Raw genomic sequence first — 17894 nt, 5'->3', positions numbered from 1 at the left:
TGAACTCATTTATGTTACGTCGTTTGTAGAATTTGTATAGAATTCTCAGCTATTTTTTATTAATCACTTTTCTTTAATGTAATTTATAACAAAAATGTGTATAATTATAATCAATTATCTTTATAACGTTTACATATAGTTGAATGGCTAAATTTCAATTTAAAATTTAAAAAAATGTTTATCAAAATTCGTATATGTGAAACTAACTGCAATATTTTCTTTAAATATTTTTTTATTTAAATTTTTAAAAATTTATAATTTTATATAAACTATAAAAAATGTTCTATTTTTTAAATTATTTTTTATTATTTTTTAAGTAAAAAATCATGATACTTGCATACTTATACATATATGTGCGCATTTATACTGGTGACTATTTCATTTTAATCAACGTTTTTCGTTTTTAGATTGTACTCTTGCTATAACTTATGTAAAACTATAAATCTTTCAAAATCTAACGAAAAAATGTAAAGGAAAATCTCATGAGACAAAGTTAGCTATTTATATAGCTAACTGATAGATTAAATAATACAAATTATGTATCTTGTGTTTACAAATTTATATTTGGTGTCTCTTTATCCTGTAACATTTTCTTTAGTTTAACAGCTAAAACTTATGTAAAATATCAATTATTGAACTATTGAAAATAGAGTCAGAAACTTTTAACTAATTATAAATTTTCATGAAATAATATACCAATTTCACACATACACAGAATCAAAAAAAAATTTAATTAATCCCAAAATCTGATAAATCTGATACCTTATGCTTTTACATTTCTTTTTTATATAATTATATTTTGTATAATTTAAATAATTTAAAAATGTGCAAATTTGCGTAAATAAATTCCACAAATCATATTTTAAACGCTTTTTCTCCGTCATAATTTTCCCGCTGACAAACTGATAATTTACACGAATTTTCCTTTTGGTTTTTGTCTTATTCGGCTACATCTCGCAAAACTATGCCTCCTCAAATTCCTCGTTGCATTGCTTTTGTACTTGACACTCATTACGTGATATTTTCATCAAGCATCTTCTTCGTGCGAATGTATGAATCGTGCGCTGACAGTTAAGCACGTGTCTTTTTTACGATCCGAAAACTGATGTTTGATAGAAATATCGCGTGATAAACGTCGCGGGCGTGTAAACTTTACTTCGAATTCCCGGTGTTTATCGAAAATAGAGATAGAAATGAAAACAAAAAATGCAACGAGAGTAAAACATGAGAGTAAGTTAGAATAGAACCAGAGAAGGGTGTAGAATATGAGTTTTGACGAATATGACCTTTAAGAAGAAATCAAGAAAAATTCTATGAGAATAAAATCAAGACGTTATTATGCTCTACAGGCAGAGAATGTTTTGTAAAATCTTTGAAAACATATTTTTCAAGATGTTATTCTCTTCTCACACACAAGATACACAATTTGTATTATTTAATCCATCATTAATCTTGCTAACCTATTTTCATTTTTAAAAATGTGATAATTCTATATTTATTTGTGCTGCTCCTTACATATTTTAAGTAATATGTTCTACTATTGATACATAAATAATTAATTTAAAATAAAAAAATTTTTATAATTCTTTTTTTATAATATTCTTCTCATATTCTTCTCAATTTTTATAATATTCTTCTCATAAATTTTTGTTTTTTTAATAGTTTATATATATATAATGTATATTTGCGAAAAAATCTAAAAAAAATTGTATTTATTTGATTCAAGTTATAAAATATAAATATATATGCAATATATTTATAAATTTTATTAAATTTTTAATGGTTTTAAATATATATAATATTTGCGAAAAAAATCTAAAAAATTGAATTTATTTGATTCAAGCCACAAAATATAAATATATGCAATAATTTATAAATTTTTTTTATAAATATTTAAATTTATATGTATATATTAAAAAAAACTGTCTAACATCTTTTACAAAGTTTTTGTAATGACTTAAAATCAATCAAAAGCCAAAGATAATAAAAAAAGGAAGATCAGAGACTCTTTGCACGACTCGCAGGATGGGCAGGTCGCGTTGAATTTCAAGCAGTTAACGAAACACTCGTATGTCCCGGACCCCTCGGCCCTTCCGTCCTGTCGTCGCCAGGCCTTTCGATATTGTCGCGGGCTCATTCGTCCGTGAAGCTGCCGATCGAGACTATCAGATCGAATTTCATTGTCACACCGTTTCTCAAAACCCTATTGCCCAACCCTACGGCAATCAGGTGCGGCACGTACGTGTACCTATCATCGAACAAAGTCGTCCGGATATTAGCTCAGGAAGGAAACATAAATCCGAATCACCCGCACCTGTCGCAAACGCAGTTACGCAATCATGTACTTACGCAGACGAAAAAAAAACGAGAGAATCGTTGGAAAATAGTATTCATTACATTATTCGAAAACCAAATTATATATCATCGAAAATTAGTTTTTAAATGCCATAAAATTTAGATTATTTTTCGTATATTGTAAATTTTCATAAAAAGCAATGTAGAATTAATTATATAAAAACAAGCTCACAAGATAATAATATTATAATTAAAAATGTAAAATTAATGTAGAATTAAATATAAAAAAAGAATAAGATCACAATATAAATTTAATCGTTAGCTCCATAATTGCTTCGATTTTTATTTTTATATTTTTATATTTATATCATATGAACTAGATAACATTTTTTTGCAAAATATATTATTTTATATGAAATAAAAAAAGCTTCACCAGTGAGATCATCAGAAGCATCAGAAAATCATCTTGTACTTTTACATTATATGTGGGTAAAAATTTCATAAAAAATAATGTTATACTTTCACGGTGTTTCAACTCGTTGTTGTATGCTTTGTTCTCGCCTTTTCAATTATGAGTAACGATCGCAATAATGTTTTTCTCTACCCCGTGCTTTCTATCTCCGCTACACGAGAGAAGGACTGTCTGTATGTCCTACATTATATCCAATAACCGTGACATTTTTTCGCTTGTATCACTTTAGCGTACACGTCAAGTGTCTCTTGTAAGTCTTCTCTGACACTACATGCACGTGACATGCACATTTGTCGGTATTTTTCTTCAGGGACGTGAGAAATAATTGAATTATCAGATTGCTAACCATACAACAACGAACAAATTAAACGTCAACAAAGCTCAACTAAACGAACATCTAACAATAAGTCAAGATCCCTTTGAAGGGAAAAGCTTAACAAGAAACCCTTCAGGGACGAAAAAAGTTTTAATTTTCAACCAATTATAAAATAGATTTTATTTAGATTGTTTTGAAATTTGTTCTCTTCAATAAGGTTATATTAATAAATTTAAACGTATTTTTATTTTATTTTATTTTATAAAAAAAATTTATTTTTTAAAAGATTTATTCTAAACTATTTATTTTTAATTATCTATTTTTGTCAATAAGATTATCCAGAAAAAAAAATAAATTTTGATCTGTATCTTTCTGTCTCGCACGGTAAAAAAATGTAATATTATTTCGATTTGTTTCATATTTATAATAAAAATCTAACTGTTTTATAAATGTTCTATAAATACCCCATACAACACAGATCATTGCAATTATATTGCAGCATTTATATATATACATACGTGTGTGTGTATATTAAGTTATATAATTATATGTAAATTTATAATATAATATTTTTTAGATAAAGAATTATTATAAACATTTGTTTAAGTTTAACTTTTTGTATTTTATGTGTCCATATGCTCCTGATATTTATCAGGAATAAAAATATTCTTATATGCAACATTATTCGATTGCAGTAACAATACATTATTACAAATTCATAACATTGCAATATTGCTATAATATTTCGTTGCAATTTTCCTAAAGGCAGACATTTTAACGTTGCTGCAATCCCACAGCAATGATTCAGCAACATTTCGCAGTGAATTTTCAATATTGCGGTGAAAGATTGTTGCAATGTGTGTATACAATCTTTCTGTGCTGTATGAGACTAATATGTTCCATCTGATTGTTCTATTTCAACGACTAGACGAGTGTTCGATATCATTATCGTTCAAAGTCTGACATAAGTCATTCGGACAGTATCCTCGATTGTTATATATCCTGCGCTTTGCACATTCCCTGCACGCAATGTAGTGACAGGACACCATGGGAAATGGTCGTAGATGCGGGATGATGGGCCAGTCGGCTCTCTTTCGCCCACCCGCGCATAGTACGAGAAATCGATATCGCGTCTGCGCAGCGATGCAACTTCAAGGCCGTCTATAGGTTAAAATCGAGGGAGAACCGTGGTCGCTCCCCTTATGCAATTCCGGGTCTTTTCTCGGACTTAAGATCATTTTAAGAATCTTGTTTAAAGAGCCATCTTTTTCTATTTTTTAATGTCATATCAACGGTTCGAAGAAGTTTGCTCTATCGAAAGATTAAAATGTATGGAAACATCCCTTCTGTGCTCTTACCTCGTCAATAACGAAAAAGCACTCTACATCCTCATGGGAATCGCATCCTTCTTTATCCGTTCGCCATTGTTGACAAGAAAAAAGCAATAATAATCCTGACTATGACTTGTGATGTAACTTCACATTGTCATCTACTGAAAGTTACTCTTTATGTAGAAATGGTTTCAACAAGGGTTTCAAATACTATTTCTCATAATGTTAAGCCTAGTTTTTCACAAGTAACTCTTTATAGAGGATTAAAACGATCGATTTATTACTTGTAAAAAAATCTTGATTATTAATATAAGACCAAAAAAATAAAAAATTTGCAAACGATATCATATAATAATTTATAATAATTTATATGATAAACTAGTAAAGCCAATATTATTCCAAAGGTGGGTGGAACAAAGTCCCATATACTTACAAGTCTGTAAGTTATTTCTAGCCGAGATACCTAACTATCTTGACCTTATCACTCTCTGTAATAAAAATATGAAACTTTGAGCTTTCTGTAAACATACATATAAGCTTTTTATTTTTAATCGATATCCATTCAATCGATCCATTTTTCAATCAAAGTAAATTCAGACTTCATAGTTACATAAATTAATATTACTAATTATCTTCTTTTAATGCGTAAAATACAATTATCTCAAACTGTTGATGTAATTTTTATATCAATAATGAAGAAAAGCTCGAAAGTTGAAAATTTATTCCATTAACCCTTTGAGTCACGAATTTTTCTAATTGTCAGTATTTTATAAAATTTGGTATATAAGGGTTTTTGGAGTCGTCGATTACGAATCAGATCAGTCAGATTTTCAAAATTCAAGAAGGCGGACCCAATATGGCAGACGAAATTTTACTTCCGCTATATTGGATCCCTATATTAAATTTTGGAAATTAAATTTTTTTCCTTTAGATTCAGATTCTGCGATCTAAAAAAACCTTCAAAGAAAAAATTTAAAAAAGAATAGAACTGTTACTTTCAATTTAGAACAGAAAATATTGTTTTTTATATTTTTTATCAAAAAAGGAGGATTTAACAAAAACAACACAGTGGGAAATTCTAAAAAAATTCTGAAAGATACTTTAGAGTATACTAAGATTATAAAAAAATTGCCGTATTTATTGTCATAATAGATTAGTAGAAAATGCATTTTTTCGTAAAAAAATACTAATTTTGACCGTTTGTTTATATATGGTATTTTTGCAATTAACAATTAATGACTGTTCATATTTTTTTTACACTTATTGATGTTCTAGAGACTCTGTAGAAACAAAAAATCCGGTATTTGTTGATAAAAAAATAGTTAAAACAATAAAAAACTACGAAAAAAAAAGTGGATCTCTGGGTGACCTGCTGTGACTCAAAGGGTTAAAATAGTAATCTTAAAGTAATGACGTAAAAGCGCGTCTGCAGGGAAAAGCATTCCAACCATGATTCCTCAGGACGTCGTGGAAGATATCCTGGAAGCTCACCGAACTACAACCGGGTCGACCCATATACCGGGTGACCCGAATAATTGACGACCACACTGCTAGTCGACAGTAAAGTCTCTTGATAACTCTAAACCGCGTTTTCAGAAGAACTAATTTTTTTCCGGAAATTATAAGGCACTCACGTCTGAGAGCATTTCAACGATATAATTTTTTTATCCGACATTAGATGGTTAAAAAGGAGAAATTGCAGAAAAATTTTAAGCGTACAGTCTTTTATTGCACGACTTTTACTAGGCAAATAACTCGATTATTTATTGCGTTCGATATTAATTATTTATTTATACTAGGTTCTTAAAACATTAAGAAGAAAGTTTAATCGCGTTTAATATTAAATGCGCGACGAACCAGTGATAATTTAGGAACACGATTCCAAGCGACTTTTGTACAAGTTATAAGGATCTCTGGGTTTCTTTATAAGCTTTACGTCATAATTTTATAACCGTGTAACTTGGATGCCACGCGTGCCGCGAGTGAATTATTTTATAGTCGGCAGGCGTGCAGAACTATCGCGTAAAATTGTGGGATTTTTGTTGGCTGAGGTAAATATTGATTGTAGCCACGCTGAGAGCACAAAAATGTTTGCGCAAAGCCATTTAGAAGCCACTATTTAAATCCAGTAAAATAAACGTGATGCCGCAGCATCTTAGCGTAAAAATGCGCCATTAAATCTGCTCTCTCTCTCTCTCTCTCTCTCTCTCTCTCTCTCTCTCTCTCTCTTTTTCTCTTCCCTTTTTTCTTCTTCTTCCTATACACGTAAAATTGTACGTCCTGCACCAAAATTTTGTTATTCTTCCATAAAATTTTTAAATGACTGCTCTGTTCGCAAAAAGAAACATCTTGTCCGCTACTATTACACTCAATTTATCAAGTAACTTCTCAAATTCTCTGCTTTTTGTCTTCAACAGAAAATGAAAGTAATTGATCGAAAAATCGATAATTTAGGTGGATATGTTAAAAAAGAATTAAGAAGCTTGTATTAATTTCAAGATAGATTCCGTGTCGCATTCAGTCATATAAGTGCAATGCGACACAAATACAATATAAAGTAATAGTACAGAGGTTTTTCATTTGACCTATCAGTGTATTTTTCATAATGATTTACATTTTGTAACAAGATAATTAATTTTATAATACATTTATGTCTATTATTGTTGCTGTAATAAACTCTTTATATTTACTTTATAATAAATTCAATACTTTTTCTATTAATTTATTATGTGTGTATGAATATTTCGCTATCTGTTATTTAGAAGTAACGGAAATTTTGACTAATAATTATTATTCCATTATTCAATTAAATTATTATTAAATTATTCAATTTTTTTCGAATTAAACAAATATGTGTAGATCGTGAGAGGGTCAAGCAAGTCGATAGTAGTGAGCCTGCTAAAATAATTCTTTCGAAGCGAAATAGCTCGACAGAGAAATATTCTTCGCTTTCGAGAAATGTCAATGGCTACGAATACAAACGCGAGAGAGAAAATGTCAGATGTTAAGAATATTTTTCAAAGTTCTGTATTATGAGGTTTCGCTTGGATAACCGGTTAACATTTTAGCCGCGGGACTTAACCTTCGACACTCTTAATCGCTTGTTTTAATTCCACGAGTAACGACTAAACGTAAAATTGCCGGGGCGTAGTTAATTAATTTTTAATTGAGAACTCTGATCTTTGAGAGGCTAGTTTCCGTTTATTAATGTTAATGCAGCTTCTTCTCGGATTCACATTCCACGTCGATAGAGCAGATGATACGTAACCTAACCGTACACTTACAATTTAGAAAAATATATTCGACTTGATGACTCATGATTTAATTTCAATTCTCTATTACCTCGTATCAGGAAAAATTTTTTCTCGTATGCTTGCTGGCTAAATTAGCCGGATATTGGCGAGATATCGACAGAAGCACGATAAACAGCGTATGAGCAAAAGAGAAAGAGAAAGAGAAAAGGGGAGATAGAGCAAAGAATGATTGCCAGACGTCGCGGCGTCGATGATATAGTAATGGCTTTCTAGATATAGACACCATAAGGGTCTGCCTGCACCTCTCTGTGTGTTCTAAAGAGTCGTAAACATTCACTTCAAAAAATATAATTTCATCAATTAAAATATTCCATAGAATAATTTATGTTTAATTAGAAATTTAATTAATTATAATTTAATTAATTATAATTATAAAAATTATATTTAATTATAATTTAATAGTAATTATAATTCAAGCTAAATATAGGTAAATATTTTATAACAAATAAAATTGTCACAGAATAAACAAAAGAAGGAATATTTAACAATTTATTAAAAAATATAATTTAATAGTATTATATTAAATAGAGTATATTAAAAAAAGAATAGTTAGCGATGCACCAACTGTTACTTAGAAGTAACGGAAATTTTGACTAATAAATAATTATTATTCCATTATTCAGTTAAATTATTATTAAATTATTCGATTTGAATAAAAAAATAACTTTTCCAAGATTATTAAACTATTTAATGATTTATTTAATCAATGCCATTAAAAATTGTACAAAACTTGGAAACGTATTATTCTCAAAGCTTTTGTCGCACAAAATTATCAGTTGTAACCGTCGCTACCGGGAAAAAGAAAAAGGTCTAACTATTTGGCATTGACGTTTTCACGAACGTATCCAAGGTTGTCCCCGAGAGGGTCGAATTGTGCCGGGAATGCCGGGGGTCGCTACCGCGGAATCGAGGGGAGAATCCGTCGGGAACGTAGAGAACGCGTAGAAATTGGACGTGCATCACCCTATTATACCTATTCTCGCGATCGCGACGTGATCGGCAATGATTGATCTACGCCGTGTGGCACGATGCGTCTGTCACCATCTGCTCGCTCGCAAAATAAGCAGGGGCAATGAGGAATGATTCATGCTCTGAACACGATTAAGGTCGCTCGTATCAAGTCATTTGTTCGCGAAACACACAAAACACTACTTCGTTACTTCAAATTAAAGAGACAAATATATAAAGTGCCTTAGATATAAATTCTAAATAAATAAAATATAAATCAGATTAAATTCTCCTTAATATAATAAGATTAGATTTATGTTAGATTTAAATACATTTTTAGCATTTCATAATTATTCCAGATTATTTTGATAACTTTGAAAATTCCATTACAAAAAATTAGTTAACAATTACATTCGTTCAAATTATAAGTCAAATATGCAGTAATTGCGCTTTAAACGTTGTTAGGTATTATTGTTATTATTTTCCGCTCAAGCTACAATCAAAACAATTAGAATCGCAAAGCAGCAGCGTGATAGTGCAGAAGTGATTGCCAATAATACAATAAGTGGCACTAAAAAACATTAATTCAATTCAATCGCCATTGTTGTTTGTGTTCCAAGTCGTATAAAGAAACCGAGAGTCCCGTTTATGATGATGCATGAAAGGGCAACTACGGAGAGTGTCAGGTCCTGATAATCCAAGAATATCTCGATGGTCCTGATAAGATAACTGCCTTTCTGTGTGTTTGATTTTTTTTGGATAAATTTTTTGAAAACTATATATTATAAGTTATTTAACACTTTATGATATGGAATAATTTTATATGTTGATGAAGCAGTTAAAACAAATTTTTAAATTGTGTGATTTTACAAACAGGAAATAAATAATATTATTGATTATTTATTAATAAAAAATATAAGTATTTAATAAAAAATTTTTATTTGGAATAGATTTAAAGATAATTATATTTTAGATTATATATAAAGTTTTTTAAACATATGATTTTTTTTCTCTCTTATTTTGTATTTAATTGCAAAGTTAATAGAATTTACATAATTATTTAATAACCATCAATTTCAACAAACTAATTATAACATTATATCTTCTTGTATAATAACATCTTTTTACTGCAGTAAACATTATAATTTATATAAGAAATGTGATTGTCTCGAAGTTAAAGTATTAATAACTTTCTATAAACAATTTAAGAAGATCACACAAGTTACGTTTAATGAGTATAATTAGATATTAAGTTCTTATTTTCCAATTAGCATCGGAGTTAGTTTCAACGGGAATTTAATTTTAAGTTTAATCATCGAGATAGTCGGACGTCGGAAAGCTGGAAAGCTGCGACACACAGATTATGGCCTCACGCCAAATTCCTTTTTGACTCTATCGCTCCTGGCTTGAATAGTATATTCGAAGCAACGAGAGCTTTGTTCCGCGTTCCCCTACTCGCAAACGCGGTACAGTTGCGGTAGTAGCCCCATAATGTTCGCGTGATGAGCACGCGACATGTGCGACTCGTTACATGCTTGATTGCCTTATCTCTCGTAGCATACGTGGCACACGCATGTCAAATGCGAAAAACAGTTACGATAGTTTCTTTTGCGTTACTGTGCGTATATTTTGCATTTTTTCCTGTAATTATTCTCAAATCTCTGCAGAAATAATTCTTTCGATCAATTTCCTCTACTTTCTTCATCTTTCTGAATAATATGTATGTATAAAACTCAAGATAAAAAAATTAACTTTATCATTCAAACAATTATAAACACTGTCGATATAAAAAATATAAAATATAATAAAATAAAAATTTTTAAATTTAATAAAATAATAAATTATTCTCGAGAAAAAAATATCTTTGACAAAAGATATAATCAAAGACAAACACTCATTAATGACTTCTTTAATCATATGAAATCATCACGTAAATTGATCTTGCCGAACTCATATCTAAATTAAGAAAGAATATTGATTGAAATTAATCAAATAATCTACTTAAATTAATATCAAAGTTACACATTTTTTTATTTATATATTTAATATTTACTTGTTGCATAATATCTATGTATGTCAGACGATTTATGAAGCCTTTTAGAAACATTTGCTAATTGCCCTGGAATTCAAATGCGCGTTTCTAGGCAAAGCCGATTGTAAAAAAAAAAAAAAAGAGAGAGAAAAACATTATGAAGGAAGGGGATTATTATTTCCTCCTTATCATGGATCATGGAGGCACGATATCAGGAAATCCCGTTTTATGTAACGACTTCTTGCTGACTTGAATATGCGAAATAAATTCGATAACGCAATGCAAACAGAAGTGTAATTCAAGATACGCAGCTCTTCAACACGGTCCATTAAAGACCTTCAATTTACTGTCGTAAGTCGAGTGCTTGCGTAATAAAACCTTTCAGAGAAAGTCTTGGAATCGTCGCATAAAACGAACAATATAATCGCGATACGCGATGTACTATATTTCCATTATGTTTCTGTCATAAAGGAATGAATAGAAAATTCTTCGAAACATCTAAAAGTTTACTCGAACAAAACTGAAACGTCTTGCATAATGGATGTAGTACACGTTACAAACAACGCGCGTATGACCTGCACGCCAAATGCAACGACTGTGCGTGTGACGAGAAAAAATGACGCGACTGTATTCTTTACTGCGGTGTCGTAAATTTTCTTTGGTTCGCTCTCTCGCGCATATAGACCCATTATATGCGTATTCATTTCTCGAACTCGACTTACGTAATATTGCGTATGAGATTTCGTTCGAATAGACCGTAGTGTCGCATTACGCCGAGTCTGCCAGCTGCGACTGCACGTTACACGCAATTTACCGTTTAATTAGTCCCCTGAAAATGCAGACATTATTCACGATTCGTCACAAATTTATTCCGTTTCTAGGTTATTATTATCGAGATAAAAGAGCGATGTGTACCGAGAATAATATTTTATGAGAAATGTTTAAACACCGATATAACGTAAAGTATTTTTATTCCGCAAGAAAGAACCACAACTCTCTCTTTCTTCAAACGTTCCTTTAACTTGGGACACCGCGCTACAATCGTACTTAATATTCGAGCAGCATTACAAAGGTACACTTTTAACGGCTCACTTCCGGTTCTTGAGCCCTCGTGTGTCGAGTTAAAAAAATAATCACGTTACATAACTCGTCGAGAAAAAATCGTACACACATGACAGGCGTAACTCGTCGACTGTGCGGACATAATTTGTCAACTGTTCTCGTAATAATGAAAAATCACGGTAAAAACGTCAGCTGTTCTCGTCAGTTGTAATCTGTCGTTACTTCGCCTATAGAATATAATGAATTCACTACCAATGATATTATTGAAGATGCAAAAATGGAGATTTTTTTTTCGTCAACGTTTGATGTGATAATAAAATCGGACCGATAAAAATTTTAGTCCAATAAAAAGTAATTTACACAAAAATTATTACAGTATATAGGGAACAAATATTAGAAATTTACTTTCTTGGTACTTTTTTACAATTTAATTTTAATAAATACTTATAAATTGAACAAAAATGTATAAATTTAATAGATTATAAAGAAATTTTGGAAAAAATAATTTATTCGAAAGTTTGACGAATACATTTTCTGCAAAATCAGTGCTTACTGTGTGCGTAATGCAAATATTATAGCAGAAATTATGAGTGTTCCGTACACATGTGTGTTTTGACCTTGCGGTGTTGCGTCTTTTCAGTCGCTTTCAACAATGTATAAAAAGAATGACCACCTGTGCGTCCCCCTCGCATTCCAAACATCGTGGACAAAGTAACCGTTTCAAAGGTTTTTACGCGACACGCGACGCAATTAGTAAACAGAAGAAGGAAATATTAGTAATACAATGTGTTCTTGACATTTAAAGGGCTTATGCTCATTCTTTAGCAATTACGTTAATTTGATTTATATATGTATTCACATAATGTTTTATATAGTACTTCATATCCTCACATTCTCTCCTTATTTGATATACTTATGTATTTGCAGTTCGTTATTTGTAGCCAGATTAATAATAAAATAAATAAAAGAAAAAGCAGTGTTTAATGTTTTTATGTTTTAAGTATAATTAAAAGAATTATTTACAATCAAAGAACTATTCACTTTGACGTCAACGCAATGTAATGCAATATATAACTTTCATTTTCGATAAGGGCCATTTTAAAATTTGATGAGATAAAAGTAGAAAATCCATATTCGTATGATCGTCTAAGGCAATATGACGCAATAGTCAAGTCAATAAAATTCCTGAAATTGCAGTAGAATTTTGCCCTCGAAATTAGACAGAATCGTTTTAAGATCATATGTATGATATACTTAGCTACAAATTAATTACACGTGATCTTTTAATGTAAGAATATTTTTCTTGATAATTTATAGAAAAACATAAATATCCGTTTTTTCATAATCAAAATCCTATATATCTTGTATATTTTTGAAATAAAAAAACAATAATAAGAAATATAAATTACAAGAAAAGATTATTAGGGGCCCTCATTAAAGCTCGGTAGTTAAGGCAGCCCTGAGTCCGGGCTGCACCGAAAAAGTAGAGCAGAGCATCGACTTGCTCGAGCAAAATGTATCTAGGAATACCAGTGTTTTATCCTGATTTTTTTATATTTATAGTAACGGATAATAATGATTGACGTTGATATTCTATGATGATTGTTTTTACTCAGCATATTTAATGGAAATTTTTACTTGGCGTTTTTTCCTCAATTTATATTTCAATAGCTATTAAAAATATATTTGACATGTACATGTGACTTTATATCTTTAGATTCTTCATTATTCTTTATTAAACGAACTTCAGTAGCTGCATCTATTATCGAATATCATGCAAATATCTAATTATGGATATTCACTGTATAATTAAAGAATTCTGTATAAAATATGTGACAAATCCATTTGTGCTTACATAGGGATAATTAGATGTTTTTAAAAAAATCTTTATGAAAAAGGTCAAGAGATCGCACAAATTGAATAATTTTTAATAACTCTATATCGGAGTAAAAGTAAAAATATTCCAATATTTATTCAGTTTTCATTAACAAAATCTGATTTATGCACCGCTTTATTATTTCTTCGATTCTTCAATTATATTATACTTCACGTTACTTCCTATTATTTTTTTTATCACAATATTGTTTATATCAACCAAACATTGAAAATAAAGCGAATGTTAAAATACCTGGCTTCTACTGATATCTTTTTGGATAAAATCAATATCCGCATCTCAATAATGTTTAAAGATATTGCTTTTCGAAATCAGGCGCTACATATATTGCATTTATTTTCGGCGAGAGTGATAAGAAGGAAAGTGAAAACTGACGCGTACCTGCCGAAACGACGATGATGTCGGCGCCGCGGAACAGCTGATCGACTACGCTCGGTGGGTGTCGGCCTCGGCTAACCTCTCTTCCTCCGCTGCACCCTGCTGCAGCTGCACTTTCTCACGCACTTGAGGCACTCGCGATGACCGATGGGAGATGTTTGAGATTACGATTTCGGTGCAATTGTTTCTGATTAGCTCGATGCGATCTTACGAATCTCGAGCGACACACGATTTTACACGATATATATTCGGTCGACAAGAATCGCGTCTCTCGCGATTTACTCCAATTCACAATTTTTTTATGACACCACAGAGTATTTGCACGGTGTCGTGACGTAATCCATATGATCGAGAATAATTTCTTTTAATGGCAAATATTCTAGCACGACGTTCCAGCAATAACGATACAAAATCCATGAACAATATCTGAAATTATTTCAGTGACGAGACGAATATTCGCGCGACGTCAAAACGTAATATTATGATCGACATGTTACCGATAATATATAACAAAATATACGTATGGCGTCGCGACGCAATACAGGACGTTGCTTCGATAACGACTACCTGTCAGCGGCGTCGCGACGTAATATCGCACCCGGCAGGTCCATTTTAACAATGACGCGTGCGTTCGCGCGGCGTCGTGTCGATTCGCACCGCGAACTTCACGACTATCGAAACAAAGCCACGCGCCAAGTCGTCCGGCTTGGATTCAAGCTATTTACACGACATACATACTTGACGTCAGACGCCGAACGGTCCTGGGAATCGAACGCGGAATCCTGGATTCGCAGGACATCGGCCGCGCGTCATCACTGCCGTTACCAGCCGTTCGTGTGTGCGTTCATATTCTCGTGTATCCCCCGAATGAAGCGAGCCGAAACGTGACGTCGCTCTCGTTCGATTTCGACGCACTCGCGGCCGGAGACCGACCCCCCGTGGCACCGTCGATTAATCGCACAGTGGAGAGTATAAACTGACGGCCCCGCTCTATTTATCGTTCGCGGGACGATAAATGGACGGAGAGCGAGCGCGAAGAAGGCGGGGGCGGCCGCCCGAAGCGCTCGGACGAGCCAGACCGAGCGGGCACGAAGGCGGGCGGATGGTCGGTCTGTTTATACGTCACATGTATCCGACGATGCACCCGCGCCCGCGGCAAAGAGAACACTGAAGGTGTCGCTCGGCGCTGCGAGAACTATATGTAGCGCGCGCATGCGCCTCGCACGCCTCGTCCCGCGCGCGCTTCATTTCACGATGTTCAGCTCGTCGAAGACACACTCGTCCGAGCGCATTTCTTTGCATATACATGTGTATATTCGCGAAAGTCTTAACTTTTGACTGATGATATATGATAAGAATGAATTAGAGATAGATTCTCTTTCATCGAAGTTAGTAAAAAGTCAGCATTAATAAGAAAACAATAGAGAGACAGTAACCCTTCTTGTTTATTGTCTTCTCTTATTAATGCTATAATCTTATTAAGTTCTTATCTCCGATAAGAACGCGCAGTTTATCTGATTGTAAGTCTATGATAAAGTTAGGGATGTATGAAGAGAATATTTCAAACAAATTAATTCTTTTTAAGATTTAACACTCCTCGATTTTTTAATTGTGAATAATTTAGTTGTTTTTATTACTTACTGTATTTAAGAACATAATCAATGAGCAAAATAATTATTAAATTAAAAATAATGCTTTTAATTATTCATCTATTTTGCATAAAAGCAAATATGCTAAAAACTTCAATTCTGAAGCTTAAAAGTATTCCACTTAGCTCATTATAAAGATTAAAATATATAACAGAGATTTGTTATAGCATGTTTTTGCGAGAATAATTGTGAGAATAATTAAATATGATAAATTATGCAACGCGAAGATATATAATATAAAAATTTCTCGATAAATTGATTTATCTTTTTCAATTTTTTAAGAGAATTGAAAGAATATATTACATTTTTTAAAAGTATTCTTGCGCGAGTGATTAAAAAATAAATGCTAACGCCAATTCAAAATTACTTGTTAGAGAATATTTGAACACGTAGTTTATACGTGCTTTTTGTTAATTAACATTTTACAAGGAACACACAATTGTACTATTAATAATTTGCATAATTATAATTTGTATTGCCTTCTGAGAGTTTCGAAAAACATACTCATTAATCACGTTCATGTTAACTCATTATTATTATTTTACGCAAACATTGTATTTATGAGGTTGAAGTCATCTGGAATCAGAGTCTCCTCTTTCTCTCTCTTCCCTCTCTTCCTTCCCTATAGCTTATTTATTCATTTTATTTTAGCATAAATTTCTTTTAATTTTTTTAAAGTTTTTATATCATTTGTAGTTCTAATTTTACGTCTATCACGATGATTGATATTCCACAATTCATTATTTCAATCTACAAACGTTTCTAAATATAAATATCTCTCATTTTAAAAGAGATTTAAAAAAATTGTCAACGCTTGACTATTTCATATTTTATATTCTTATTTCGTCCTCTCGTATATATAAACTTATAAAAAAATTCCTCAATACTTAAATTTACACGCGTCTTCGAATATATATAAGACGCACGTAATCCGTCTGTAAATTTTATGCGAGAAACAAATATAATAATTTTATTTTACACTGAAAAACAAAGTAGGTATTATTGTTTTTTGCAATAATCAACAGTCATACATGCGAATATTTAAAAAGGTACGTGCGCACCAAATATGTCCCCGATACGCGTATAAAATGTAAGTTAGCAATGTCAATGATACCAATAGACATTAAACAATTTCAATTGACCGTTATTATTTTGACTCGAAGGATGAATTTTGACGCGATTTTCCGTGCGAGATCGCCCGCCGCTTTTCGATAAAGTATTCACAATCTTCGGCTTTCTTAATGTCGTATCATAACGATATAATGTAGGAAAAGATGTAAAACCTCGAATATCTTGGCTCTGCGTGAATTTCGTGAAAGATCGAGCATTCGCGATGATCGTTGATTCAATCGACACAACCCATATATTTTCGGAAAAAAATTCGATTTTTATCTCTGTTGTTCTTTCTTTTTTTTTATTAAAAAATTAGATAGTGATTTTTCGAAACTATTGCATTATGAGACAAGTTTTTGAAATATATGTGAAAGAAGATTTGGGAATACATTGAAATTAAATCCGATGCGTCTCTATAATTTATGACGTCACCTAAAAGTCATTTTAGAAAAATCATAATGATCTCATTTGATATACTTTTGGCAATGTTTTGATGACTTATTTTTGATATTATAATATCATTTTTTTATATATATATTACGCAATTACTTGTTTATTTAATTTTTCATGTATATTTTAATTATATTTAACCAACATAATCTTTTTAAAATTATATTTGCGATTATTGAACTTAAAAATTTATGATTCTTTTTGTCATCTTAACTCATTTTTTAATCATTTTCATGTTGAGTTTCATGTTCTACCTGAGTTAGTAAAAAAATGTCAAGATGAGTGCTTCAAAAAAGGTGTCACCACGCAATGGATTATCGTTTTGTGAAAAGCGATCGAAATGGTTCGAAAATATCGCGAAATATAGTATAAAATTATTAAAATTTTCTGTGAAAATGAAACTCTTTAATAAATTCGTCGTGATCTTTTGTCCGCTGTAAGTACGCGAGCTTCGTTGAAAAGTATTTGGCATGAGAATTGTAATGTTACAAGTATGACATGAAATGTTTGAAACGGCGGCGGTTAAGACTATGTATTTTCACTCTCGCTCGCGACATCGATATTTAAAAGTGCAGTATCGAAATATATTTGAGCTCGTGTGAAGCGACAGTGAAATGAAGTATTTTTACAAGCATTAAAG

General features: G+C 31.5%; 1 protein-coding gene across 1 annotated transcript in view; it reads right to left on the bottom strand.

Moving 5' to 3' along the window:
- The window catches only part of LOC140663402 (uncharacterized), an 86714-nt gene extending 71516 nt beyond the window's left edge, over positions 1 to 15198 (bottom strand). Inside the window, exon 1 of the mRNA XM_072887522.1 lies at positions 14046 to 15198. The gene's annotated coding sequence lies outside the window, so the exon portion shown is untranslated. The remainder of the gene's footprint in view (positions 1 to 14045) is intronic.
- Between the last annotated feature and the right edge of the window lie 2696 nt (positions 15199 to 17894).

The sequence above is a fragment of the Anoplolepis gracilipes genome, chromosome 3 (assembly GCF_047496725.1).
Source record: "Anoplolepis gracilipes chromosome 3, ASM4749672v1, whole genome shotgun sequence".
NCBI lineage: Eukaryota > Metazoa > Arthropoda > Insecta > Hymenoptera > Formicidae > Anoplolepis > Anoplolepis gracilipes.
The sequence above is the reverse complement of the archived record's forward strand: the minus strand, read 5'-3'. Positions and strand labels throughout refer to the sequence as shown.